Below are 14,618 nucleotides of genomic sequence, written 5' to 3' on the forward strand. Positions count from 1 at the left end.
ATAATTTATATATTGCTTGCCAAAGAGCACAGCTATTAAATGGCACTCGGGTTTGCTTAGTGCTACATTTTCTCTTCTTTTCCCTTCATGACAAGGGAATTCTGCCAAATTGTGGAGGGAAAAAAAAAATTCACCTGCTATTATTTCTGTCATCTTAATGCTGCAAAATAATCTTCACATTTAGTGGCATGAAACAACCACCGTGTTCTTATCCTCACCAAGTCTGCAGATCAGAGATTTGGACATGACACTGACTTTACCAGTTTGCAAATTCTGGGGCCTCTGAAAAGCCTTGGGTGACTAGCAATGAGTTCAGTGTTGGGTAATAGAATTACCCGGAGGCGTCTTCATTTATTATTTGGTGTGTCAACTGGGATAATTCAAAGTATGAGTTCAAAATTGTTGACAAACAAGATCTGAATACAGTTTCTCCATGTAGCTTAGACTTCTTCACAGCATGGAAGCATAAAAGTAGTTGAGCTAGTAGGTGGGTGAAGGATCCAAGAATGAGTGTTCTAAGAAGTATGCATATGGCCTTTTATGACCTAGCTTCAGAATTCACACAGAACTACTTCAGCCAAAGGCTATGGGTTGAAGCAATCACAAGCTGGTCTGACTTTAGGGGAAAAAACACAGTATTTACAGCCATTAACCATGTATCTTCTTCTTCAAGGGAAGACCAGTTGTCAGCAGTAGACTCAGGATTTGAACACAGTTTGTTAATGTTACATATGCATTTTTTTCTCATCTTCCTTGTCATTATACTCTTTTTGTGAGAAAGGATCAAAGTGTAAGCGTTGTAAGTCACTCCTCAATTATCTTACTGTATATAACAATAAATAGCATATGGTACAAAAGGAACTCAAAAAGTAGTTCAAAGAAAATATAAGTTTTCATGTTCAGGGTATAAAAAAAACATGCAAATATGAATAAGATTTGGAGCAATAGTTTAAAAAACTAAGTCTTCTTATTTTATAAAAGGAGCCAAGATAATCGTCTACCAATCACTCTTTAAACCTCCTCCTTAGGTCTGCTCTCAAAGTTGATGTAGCCATCTATGAGATTACTTTGGACTTCAGAAGAAAAAAAGGAAGAAGAAAAAGTTCAGGGAAATGGACAATAGAGCAATCTTAAAGGTAACTACTATAAAAATAGATGGTTCGTTACTTGAAAAACGAGGATATGGTTCAAATTTTCAGTTTCACTAGTCCATTGATGCCAAGAATAAGATTTAAGTAATTATAAATGTGCTGTATTTAAAATGATCTTGTAGGGATGTTGCATGAAGAAATGCTATGTTACTGGTTTCTTGGTTCAGAAAAATATTTAACTGGAGCAGCTTAAGTTGGGTAATTGTAGTATTTCTAATCTTTTTAATAACCCGTGAAAACAGTTTCTGTTGAAAATCAGGGTTTTGACATTGAGTTAGATTTTATTTATATTTGAAAATTTAAGGACTCTTGAATCTCCTTAAGTAAATTGTAATTTAATGCAATTTCAGTAACACTCAGCAGTGTAGTTATGTCTTGATTGAAGTCATTATAAAGGAAATGTAATCACATCCTGATGATCTTCCTCACATTTCATTTGAATTAAGGATTAATTGATTTTATTGTGATTACCTTTCAGAAGAAAGAGTATCATCTACATGCCACCTATATTATTGTCTAAGCAACAGCTAGGTGTTCAATTTGCATGTTTATTATCTTTGAGCATATACAAATGTAATATGAAATAATAATATGTTTGCAAAATTATGTACTTAAAATATATGCAAATTATGTATTTAAATATATTAAATAATAACATTTAAAATAGTGATTTGTTTTTTGTTATATGGTAATGTCATTCCTTGAAACTGATCTCACTGAACTATATGAAAGATACTACCAGTTAGTTATTGGAAAGTGTAAGCTAGAATTATTGTTTTTCTCAAATTTTGTGAACAGCAATGATCTCTAACAGACATGCTGGGAGTCTTGATACTATAACCTTAAACTGGAATTGGTATAAGAAAATTATCTGGAGAATGTTAATTGTGTATTCACCAAGAGTTTCATATTACAATTGCTATTAACCCTACCTGATGTTTTCATGCAAATAAATACTTAAAAAGTCAGTTTATGGTAAGAGAGACTTTCCCGGAACTAGTTACTTTCTTATTCCATTTCTCCCCGATCTTCTCTTGTTTAGGTCATATCTCCTGGGTTTCTACCACAGCTCTTTATATTTTCTTCACTTCTCCTGTCTTTGGACATGCATCCTGTCTTACTGATCTCTGTTCCCACCAAGCACTTCTTATCCTTGAATAAGCCATCCTTGGTTATAGGACCACCCAGATAATTCTAAGCAAGATACTAGCATACACGTGTTTCCCCTATTTTGCACTCACAACCTTCAAATAACACAACTGCTTCCTCTGTCTCTGTCTTGGAGTAAGAATATAGACTCACAACTTTTAAAAACTAAGAGCAACAAACACTTCACTGTAAGGATGAAAAAACTATAGTGGGCAATGATTATGAGAAAAATAATAGTCAGAATGGACAACCTCCATAGTATGTGTCATGTGAGCACCCAATAGTTACCCTCCTAATAGTTCCTCTACTTGATGAAGAAAAGTGATAGAAGAAAATCGAACAGCTTCATTCTCTTGATTTCTTGTATTCCATCATAAATATACAGTCCTTCATTTCTGTTAAATAGGAAACCAATGATGATACTGCTTACTGAAAACCATCTGTCCATGTTCATCTATATCAACAAACTCTGGCCAATTTGCATTAGTACAAGCTGTTATTTCTGTCTTTGCCAATGTTTAACAATGTCAGGTGCTTTTACCTCTTCTCAAGGCAGCATATTATACGAAATTCTCAATGACATATCTGATTTTCTGGAAACATAATATTTTTATTCTTCATAGGGTTCAAAATGAATTACAAATTCTGTGAGCAGTAAAATCTGTGGACTGAAATTGTTTCAATTTAATATATAAATAATCTTATAATGGTTATCACATAACTAAAATATTTATATTTCAATTAACTTTATACTAACACTTTGCATTCCTTTATTTTAATCAATCAAAAAGGAGGTATTACCTGTCCAAAGAAAGCTTAGCCATGCATTATGCATTCAGTCTCCAGCAAAGAATTCACAAAGCAGTAAGTTTTGGATGTTAAAATGGGATATGAAAAAAATAAAAACAACTGTTTATTCATAATTGAAACTTTTTAAATCCTTAGTTTCAAGTGTTTCAGGATTGATACTGCCAAATGCGAAGATATTTGAATGAAAATTGTCTACTAGGATACCAGGCTAGAACTTCAATTTAAAGAATAAAATACTATGGTGAGTGAAAATTAAGATTTGTTTTCCCTAAAAAGAACTAATCTTTCAAATCAGTGATTAAAATTTGGAATTGCATAACTATTTTTTAATTAAAAAGTCTGTGGAAACATATTATTTCAGCTTATGAAAGTTCAATTCTAAAAGGACTGAACTGCAAAGCAAGGAAACAAAACATCAGATTTTTTTTTCCTTTGGTTTATTTAAGCAGAATTTACCTCTGTGACTCATATAGTTAGTGTTATAATTATGTACAGATATATATTCATTCCTCGAACCATCTAAAAAATTCCCTAAATGGAAGTCATTTTAGATTAAACATAATCTTAATGATCAAGTTAGCTTTTCATATTTAATGCACATTAGACTTATATTTTACCAAATATCCTTTTGAAAGCCTGTTTTCTGTATTTTTATTCTATGAATCAGGCAGAAATAAATGCTGAACAATAAAAAGACATGCACTTTCTCTCCCTCCTTTTCTTTATAACCATTTTCTTCTGTGATTAATTATTTGCTATAAGGGTTGGAAACATAGATAATTAAAACAAGAATTACTGATATCTCTTTCCCTAACCCCCAGGTTGCCACTATATTCACTGCTCCAATCTCTTCTGATTCCTCCACATTTGTTTATAATCTTACTGAGCTGTGAGTCAATGTGAAATTTCACATACCACCTACCTACCATGTTCTGGTTCACAATGTTGTGAACATGTTGCTGGTTCTCCATATATTTAAAAATTTTGATTTTCAAAAATATTTAAAGTAGAGTATCTACAATACAACCTGAGACATAACTGTTCCTTTTTTTTTTTTTTTACAAATACATGCAGCATAGTAAAAGTAATATTGTATTTAATTGCAAGTATTTATTGTGGTGGGATTACTCACTGCCTACCATGCTTCCAGACCACCTTCCTCACCAGTCTGTTCCAGAATCAAGACATACACAGGTGGCTGATTGTGAATGTTGTTCCAACTCTGGGGTGCTCCATTTGATGCAATCAGATTACCTCAGGCATGCACTTCTATTGATCACTGGCACATTCCCTTTTAAAATGAGACATGAAATCCTACAGACATCTATCTAAATTCTGTACAATATATTTTTTTTCCTTGGAGTGCAAATCCTTAACGCAGCATTTTACAGGCACAGAGGAGATTGCAATGCAGTAGACAAATTAAAAATCAAAACAAAAGACTTTTATTTCTTAGCTGTACCTTTTGTCACATAATAAATACCATGAATCCACTTATTCCTTTGCATTTTATTTTTGTACTCTAAAAAAATATATTATTACCACCATTACCCTGTCTTTTTTTCTTAATGATGTCCTTCTTCTCTAGTACAAGTGCTGAAAAGCATTATTGATTCCTTAATACCTTTCCAGGAAAACTCTGCTGGAATATTAAATGACAGCTATTAAAGATGAATAATTAATAATGATTATTGTTAATCTGAAAGAGATGAAGCACACATTTGGTGTAGGGAGTTGCATGTTGATGGTACATCATTACCTAAATAGTTGAGGGTTTCTTTTTTTTTTTTAAATTTTGGTTTGGTTTTTATAAAGTAATTGGCAACAAGAATGGAAGCTGTTGCATTCATTTGAAGTATACTATTTTAAATAAAATATATTTATATTGTTTTCAGGGAAGCAGACATTTGTGATGACACTGGCTCTGGCTGGAGACATTCTGTTCACAGTATTCTCATCCCGAGAATTATATATAGGAAAATCTATCAATATACTCTATCTTCTCCTCCCTCCCTTTAAACACAATTTTATGATGCTGGATTTTTAACATTTGTGGTAAATTAGTCTCGCAAAATTATTTTTCATTTATTTCTTGAGAAAACATACCCCAAAATATCAATATCGATTTTTTTCTTTAATGCACTAGGTTTTTACATTTTCTTTTTTTTTTCTTTTAGGTTTATGTAGACCATGCATTTGTATTTTCAATCAATTTTTAATTTTTTTTTAGGAAATAAAAAAGAAATCGTTGTGTTAAATTCATTATTCTTTTCAATTGTTAGTGGATTCTGTTTGACTTTGGCATTAATAGGTTGATTGTTTCATTTTCAGTGCCATTTATATATGAGTTTTAGCTGAGATCTCTGAGGAGCTCTTCCCTTTGAGGAGATGAAATTAATGACACAGGACATTGTAGGAATGTATCATTGCTATTTTCCTCGACAAAGCTCCTCAGTATTGAAAAATAAAGTGTTGTTTTTTTTTTTACTCTGAATTGAATACCATCACACAGATATATTTATATATTTAAAAAAAGGGAGCACCAAAAACTTAAGTATACAAAGAGTTACATGCACACCTCTGTTAATAATGTTAATGTAGTTTGCGTCTTATAACAATCTACACAGCCCCCAGCTTCAGAGCTCCTTTAATATACTATATTAATAGTAAAGTTTTCTTCTGAAAGAGGGGGTCTTGGTGCTTCTATTTATGCATTCTTATTGCAAAAACAAATTGTAAATATGTAAAGAGGAAAGGAACAAATATTTTTTAGCATCTACTGCAAGCCGGACATTGTCCCAAGTACTTTGGAGAGACCATTGTCTATATTTTTGGAGAATTCATCCAATGGAAGCTAATATTTTTAAATTGTGAAAGACACTTCGATTTGCCTTTTCAAATTCATCTCCCACATTTCACCATCCCGTCTGATTTATACAGATGTTGACCTTTATGGATAAGAAGGCTCCTGGGTCCTCTGACTTCTAATTGGTCCTCATCCAGGGAGCTCTAGCAGGAGATCTAAAGGATAAAGCATGAGGTCAGGATATTAATTCCCCTCCCTTCTTCCCTGGAAGTAGCTGAGTCCTTCACTCACTGATAGGAACAAAACACAGAGTCTATAGGATGTTTTAATTCTGATTTTGAGACCTAGTGGTAGTAAGGAAGTGACTGTTAGGAAGTGACTGGTTATTTCACTATCTTTTGTGATATCTCTCCCTCTCTTCAGCATACCCACACTTTTGTAAATAAACTCTCCTTGAATTATCCTAATCTTAGCATACTGTTGGTTTCTGTTGGGACCTGAATTATGTATCCACTATCCAGTCAAAAAAGCTTAACTGATATGTTATTTTCCACATTTGTGGAATTGAAAAATTTCTCCCAAATTTCTGTAAGTGTTAAGGGTCTTGATTTTCTTTTATCTCTGTCTCTGGATTGTTGCTTTTGCTAAATTAATTAATTTTATTAATTACATTTTATTAGCTTTTCCTGGATGTTGTGTCTCACTGCATTAACTGAGTATAGTCTCTCACTTGACTTACATGTAATAATTTACACACATACCCAGATATACATACATAAACATGTAAAGACATTTGTGCTTGTAAAACTTACTGAAGATCAGAGAGATGAATGCATAAAAAAGATGTCATAGTTACGGAAACAACTGTGATTTGAATATTAAAGATTCTTCTTCATGTAAACTTCTTTATCCCATTACTGGAAATTTTGACTCTTGTTATTGGTATTCCAAACTCATGCTACCAATCTCCTGCCAGTCTTCTTTAATCCTTCATATTTTCTGTGTTCTTCTAATATAATCTCAAATATCTTCCTCCTTCTATTTCAGAACTTCAAGGTATCCTCTCTGTCTTACACAGAGAAATTAATGTTCCCATTCTGCATATCTGTATTTGCCATTTTTTAAACAAATTGAATATATCTTCTGTGCAACAGAATCTACTTTCCTAAAAAAAGACTGCCTTGCAAATTGTATACATGTAGTATTCTGTGATATATATGATATGCGTATGCATGATACATAGTTGTATTCATGAGTGTGTACATATATGTATGTGTGTGTTATTATCTTCCATCAACTGATTACTTAATTCTATAATAAAAGAGGGCATCTTACTTTGAGACAATAAATAAAATCTGTTTTGAAAATGTGTTTGCCTTCTTTAGTTGAATTCTATCTGAATTTCCAACAGGAGATATTAAAACACCAGAAAGTAGAAGAAGGACTAAATAGTCTTTCAAGAAATAGAAGCAATTCCCAGAAAGGGTGTAGGCTCCATCTGGCAACAGGATTCTCAAAGAATAAGGAGAGAATATTGGGCCATGGGCATTCAGCCTCCTACCAAGTCCTCTGGATTGGTTCTGTTCTCAGGTAGTCTTTCTTCAAAATGTTGGAAAGTATGGTGTCTTAGTCTGTTTGGACTGCCATAAAGAATTACCACAGAATGAATGGATTCAACAGCAGAAGTTTATTTGCTTACAGTTCTGAAGCCTAGAAGTCCAAGATCAGGGTATTAGCAGATTTGGTTTCTTCTGATACATGTCCCCTTGTCTTGCAGGTGGTCACCTTCTTGCCATATCCTTACATGGTTTTCTGTAGCTCCATAAGCTAATTTTCTCTTCTTATAAGAACACCATTCATATTGGGTTAGGGTTCACCCATATTATCTCATTTTACTTTGATAACTGTTTTAAAGGCCTGATCTCCAAATGTGGTGTATTTGGACTACAAAATATGAATTCTTGGTGGACACAATTTAGACCATAATAAATTATGGCAATTCATTCCTACAGATATTGATGTTTTCTGGTCATTTTGAATCAAGTCTTGATGATAAATTCCAATAGCTTAGCTTGGTTGCTCATCTTTGAACCAATTACTATATTTGGGAGGTCATGTGCTAACCTGGATAATCAGGGAATGGATATTTTCCTATTGAGCAATATAGACTAAAAGGAGGGGAGAAGATTTAAAAGGAAAATAATCAGATTATCATAAAATGTATAGATTACAGTAGGCTAGGCAAATATAAACAGCAAATGTCTACTAGAAACCATCCCAATCATTGCTCAGAATCCATATATATTCTAATTCCCATAGCACACTTTAAAAAATTATCTTGTATAATTAATATAAGTATTTCACATACATTTTTATAATATATTCTACTTTCATCCCCAGAGCAGAACTTCCACAATTTCATCCATTCTTCTAGATACAGCTACTCATGTTCAAAAACCTAAAACTAGATGATAAATTTAACCAATCTCAGCATGTTCAACATTCAAAGGCAGACTTAAAAATAAACTATCTGAAGGTCACTTGGGTGGCCCAGTTGGCTGGCAGTCTGCCTTCAGCTCAGGTCATGATCCCAAAGTCTTAGGATCCAGCCCTAAGTTGGGCTTCCTGCTCAGTGCTCAGTGAAAAGTTTGCTTCTCCCTACCTCTCTGCCCTTACCCCTAGTCTCTCAAATAAATAAATAAATAAATAAATAAATAAATAAATAAATTTTTTAACAAAATTTAAAAAATTAAAAATAAGCTATGTGAAGTGAAGTCTTCCATTTGTCAAATAGAAGGGAAAGTCACACTGAAAGATCACTTTTTCCTAGTGCAGACTATATCCTCCTTGAATTCCTTGCCTGTTGGAGAAATTTATTTCTTGGTCAGCTAGTGTAACAGCCCTTGAGTCTGCTCTGAGATTTGCCACCTGTCTTTGGTTTTCATTGTTATATTTTCAAAAGGTAAAGGTAAGTTTTCCTTCCTGACAACTGCCATACTGTAGTAACCAAAAAGTTTCTGATTCTAGTCCTGTAATTGGTCTTAGAGGTTGAGTAATAATAGCCTTTTGTTGACCAGACTTGTGGTTTCTCTTAAAATTCAACACCTTAAAAATGAGAAGATCTGACTGTTTGATTTCTTTTTTCCCCATTGTTTACATGAACTTTTATTTTCGTCTGTCCTAGGGAGATGTGAAATATAAGGCCAGAAGCCGGGTACACCTAATCTTTTCTTACCTCTTACTGCTTCCCAGAAGCTGGCTCTATAAAGTTTGGATAATTGTCATCTTGTCAGGCATGGGTGTAAGGTTACCAGAATGAACTAGTAAGGAGGAAGAGGACCACATTTCCCCGGATCCCAATTTTGTTTTTAGTTGTATCTGTGTCCTCTCTGACTTTCCTTATATGCAATCTTTAGTTTACAATGGAGAATTCAGCTTTCCCACCCCTTAAGCTACATGGTTATCAGATTTCCATATGCTCTCTTGGCAGGCATATATTTTTTTCCTTTTACAAACAGTCTGATATTTTCTAATAGACATATTAGAACATCTTTATAAGGAAGAACAAGATCTGATATCTAAACATTAGTAGGTGACTGTTTAATAAGCTTTTTTATTTCATAGGTAATGTCAACTTCTTAATTGAAAATAAGAGACGATGTTCTGTCTTAGATCCCACTTCAATTAATTAATCTAATTCCACATGCTAGAATCTATCACTTGCAATACCTATTACCAGGTACAACTAACTGACTCTTTCAGAAACATGTTAGAAATCCTACTAATATAACTTAATGATTAGTGTATAACTCTGTGTGCTGGGAAATATTTAACAACTAGCTCTCAAAAAAAGAAAACAGTGGCAATATGTGCTATATAAATTTATTATGGTTTACTAATGTAAAGATACATAGCATACAACTGACAAATGACAAAATATGTTGTTATTGTAAATTCTATATAGTCAATTTATTTCCAGAGAGAATTTTTGTTAATTTTTGCTAAACCCATAAATCCATAGCTAGTTGGTTGCAGTTAATCAATTAGTATAGTCCCAATATAAATCTTTGGTTGCTATTTTAATTTATGTGAATGTGGGGATGCCTGGGTGGCTCAGCGGTTGAGTGTCTGCTGTCAGCTCAGGGTGTGATCCTAGGGTCCTGGGACGGAGTCCCGCATCGGGCTCCCTGCATAGAGCCTGCTCCTCTCTCTGCCTGTGTCTCTGTCTCTCTCTGTGTGTCTCTCATGAATAAATAAATAAAATCTTAAAAAAAATTATGTGAATGTGTAAGGTGAAAGTAAAATTTTAAAAGAACTATTTTGGACCTTTAATCATCAATGACAAGAACAGCCCTCCACTGAATCTTATGATGATAATTTTTGAATATTGAATGTTATAGAAAAACATTTCTATAATATGTTGGGGCTTTTCACAATGTAATGGTTAAAAACACAATTTTGAGTATAATTTGCATTAGTAACATATCCATCATTATTTTATTAACTCTAGATGTTATAAAATAATAAATCAAACCCTGATTTACAGTATTTTCCTATCTCTATGATGTGAATACCTTCTTCATGACAGAATTACAAGCTACAACCTGAGGTTCTAAACATGAAGTTGGAAATAAATACACATTTGTTTACATTATGCACATTATAAAGTATCACTATACCAATGCAAATGACATAAATAATTTTAGTAGCATAGATAACAGGAAAAGGTAGTATAATAATTAGGAAGTGTTGCTCTGAGAAATTAACTTTATAAAATATAATTTACTTAATTATAAATAACATACTCTTAATAGTTGATTTTTCAATAATCACATTACAAAACTCCTAAAAGTTTAATAGTTGAATATTATAAGCTGATATGAAGCAGCTCCAGAATACACAGTGAATCATTACTAGTTTTAGGAACATAAAGTAAACTAATCTTGTGAGCAATTTATTTCTCTCATCTAGGACACAGAACTAAAATCATGTTTGGGTTGGGCTACATGTCTGTATTTGGGCCAGTTAGTCACAACCAGATGTGTGGAATACATTGGTCAGATATAGGTTGTGAACCAACTTCTGAAATTTGAGGATTGACCAAGTCATCCAAACCTTATTGGCTGAGACTTACAAATATGTTATCCCCCACAAGAAAGTTAGGAAAAGAGATATTGAACATTTACTGCATGATACTTTCCAAAAATATAGTATACCGATAAAGTAAAATATTACTTAGTGTTGAGAATAATATTCATTGAATATTTATTATATATTAAACACTGTGCTAAATACTTTTTATACATTATCTTAGTGGACAAAATAACTACTTTGTCATTCATATTATTATTTCTCTACAATTTAAGATATGATTAAGTCTCCAGGAATATCTTTATATTTAAGATCACATAGCACATATTTGTTAGAATCTGGATTCCTATCTCGAATTTACATTTCATGTATAGAATTTTATACATTTAGTGAACCCCATTTTCTCAATATCAAAAGTTTATCTATTTTTCCCCTGGCTCTTTTGCTTATGATCTAATAAGACATTTTAGCTTCAGGGGAAGGTTGCCTATTGTCTTGCATGTGGGAATAAGTGGAAAGTACACTCAGCTAAGATAAAAAGAAGTAGATCATGGCACTAATTTAGGAAGCCTTTTCAAAATATTTATTTATTTATTATTTATGATAGACATAGAGAGAGAGAGAGGCAGAGACACAGGAGGAGGGAGAAGCAGGCTCCATGCCAGGAGCCTGATGCAGGACTCGATTCCGGGACTCCAGGATCGTGCCCTGGGCCAAAGGCAGGCGCTAAACCGCTGAGCCACCCAGGGATCCCCAGGAAGCCTTTTTTATAAGGCAATGACCTTGGATAATAAATAGCAAGTTAATAAAAACACGTGAATAAGTATGTTTGGATAGTGTAACTAGGAAGAGATGACTAGAGCTGCACACTGCAAGTAATGGACTAAAGCTAGGGATGCATGCAAAAGACGACTAGAAAAATCGAGGAAAAAGAAATTCTAAAATCACCATTTTGTCTTTATTATAGGTCTATTTGGCTCAATTAAGCTTTTCTTCCCAAGTCCACATACTTTTGGAAAGACAGAGAACTTTATTAAATTTATTTCTGATATTTTAGATCCTTCTTTAGCTAGGAACTACCCTGTTACTCTTAAATATCATATGGATTCCCAGTCATCTGTTGCAATCTATTTAGATTTTTTAAAAAATAAATTACCAATATTTTATATGTAATACAAGTTCAGAGTAGTAAAAAAAAAAACAGCTCAATAAATATAAGCAAATTAATGAATTAATGAAGTCAGTTATTCTCAAAATAAGATAATCACTGAGGAATCTTGCCATATAGGACAACTACTCTTAAACATGAGGGCCAAATGCTTCCATGGGGCCAATTAGTTTCTATAAGCAGAAGTTTCTTTCCAACACTCTCCAACTGTGATACTGTTATATGTAGCCCTGAGTGTGACCTACAAGTCAGTTCTTTATTCTGTTACTCTCTCCAATTTTTAATAAAATGCTCAATATTGTCTGAGGGAAGAACTTGGAGACTAGGAATCAAGATACTGATACTACTGTCCTAGTCTACTAATTACAATTATAGAATCTTAGGTAACTAAATGTTTTGTGATATATATTACCACAGATGAAATATAATTAATAACATATTTGAGAACATGAGATATTATGGAAAGAGTATCAGATAAAGATGAAAAGCATCTAAAAGAAAGTATGGAAAAAATCAAAAGTCACCAGAAGAGAGCATGGGGGGAGCAAAGTTTACTGATTCTTTTTAATAATTACTCTTTAAATATCATAAGCCTATTTATTAAAATTAATGATCTGAATAACAAATTTATTCTGATCTATCTACCTCGTGGAGATTCCCATATCTATCTTTTCAATTTTTAATTTAGGAAATGTTCTTTACTTGCCCCTGCTTCAGTGTGGGTTCACTCCAATACAAAATAAATTAATAAAATGACAGAGTGGACCCAAGGCTTTTAAAAATCTCTTCTAGTTCTAACATTGTAGTTCTTCTAGATATCACTTTTAACACCTGATAGTTAATATTTCAACTAATGGCATCAGTAGGACAAATTTATTTTTAAAACTACCCTTCAGGAGAGAAAGGTGTAGTATTTTATTTTTTAACACGTGAAATCAGTCTGGACATAGAAACAGCCTTGCCACTAGAAAATATTCTAACAAATGATCTAAACATTAATTTTCTGCTCTGATACATACTAATCTTTATTTGGATCTATGGTATAGAAGACACTTTTTTTACACTGAATATGTCACCAAAAAATAGAATAGTTTATGTTAAATGTAGTTAGGAAATACATAGTGACTCACAATGTATTTGAAACAAAGATTTTATGAAGCTTAGCCTCTGGCTAATAAAAACATTTCTTCCCTTCTGATAATGTCAGACTAGATAGTCAATCTTTGCACACATACTGAGTCTGACTATAAAAATGAATTATCCCAAGTGAAAATCCTCTAAATGCTTACTTACCTATATATGGTGAAAATTCTCAAGCAAGCAAAATTGCAAAGAAAGCCTTAGGGGGAAGGACGGAGCATCAACATTGCAATGAAATCTACAGTTTACCACTTCCAAGTCAGATCATGTAGCAGGACTTACATAAGCCTGTTATGTTTAAAATTATTTCTTGAACTTGCTTGTATGTTTTAAACATTGAAATAATCAATACTGTTCTACCTATAAATTTTGGACATAATTAAACTACCCCAATAGCACAATGTTTGGATGGGAGCTTTCCCTTTTCCAATGTACTCTTAGGATGTTTTTCACTTGTATTTGAAAACAGGAACCACTTGACTTAGAATTCCCTGCTTGATATTGTAAAGAATTTACTTTGATTTAAGTTTTTTAAGACTTAAAATGTTCCACACTGTCACCTCTAATTATGGTAACATGTGGGCAATGAAGCATAACAGGGCATCCAACTTAACTAGGTATGACATACTGGTCCCAAAATACCTCAAATTTGATATAATACCTCCTTTTCCTTTTTTATCATAAATATCTTATTTCACTTTCTCATAATTTTTATATTCTTTTCTTTCTAGATTTAGTAATACAGAAGAAATACTATGTTCTAACGTTTAGTGGCACAAGTTCTCAGGCCTTGAAATAATTAATAAATAGGATAATATATCCTTAAATATGTAGATGCATTTAAATATATTTATTAACACAGGCATTTAGTAGGACCACATTTACACACTGCCTTCCAAGTGTGGAATGCTGTACTTTGCAGCAGCCTAGTTTTGACCTTAATTAACTATGCTCTGGGAAGCCAGTCACTACATTTTACTGGAATGGTGAGATTAAAATTATTCCAGCATGAGATAGTGTTCATCTGCACATACCTCTTATCCTCAAGTCTTTGGTAAAGAAATGTTTGTTTGTTTGTTTGTTTTTTGATCAAAACTCCTTATATAGATCTATTATTATGTATTTCCCAATGTTTATATTATTGTACTGACCAACTGCTTATCCAACATTCCTTCACAGAGATGTTTCTGAAGGGAAGCAAAAAATGCCACCCCAAAATATGCCACTTTGGCTTATTGGTTATTTTGAATTAAAACTATTAAGAAACAGCAGGTACAAGGACACTCTGAGACTCCTTTGTCTC

The 14,618-nt window shown here is 32.9% G+C and overlaps 1 long non-coding RNA gene across 4 annotated transcripts in view; it reads left to right on the plus strand.

The window, feature by feature from the left end:
* Window positions 1–569: 569 nt before the first annotated feature.
* The window catches only part of LOC140622437 (uncharacterized), a 61,799-nt gene continuing 47,750 nt past the window's right edge, over window positions 570–14,618 (plus strand). For 3 of the 4 annotated variants that reach the window (XR_012022217.1, XR_012022201.1, XR_012022212.1), the window contains exons 1-3: window positions 570–799; window positions 1,029–1,136; window positions 3,246–3,351. This is a non-coding gene — a long non-coding RNA (uncharacterized lncRNA). Of the gene's footprint in view, window positions 800–1,028; window positions 1,137–3,245; window positions 3,352–5,005; window positions 6,042–14,618 lie in introns of those variants that run through there. The other variant, XR_012022205.1, reaches the window with a different exon arrangement.

Source organism: Canis lupus, chromosome 2, assembly GCF_048164855.1.
Source record: "Canis lupus baileyi chromosome 2, mCanLup2.hap1, whole genome shotgun sequence".
NCBI classification, from domain to species: Eukaryota; Metazoa; Chordata; class Mammalia; order Carnivora; family Canidae; genus Canis; species Canis lupus.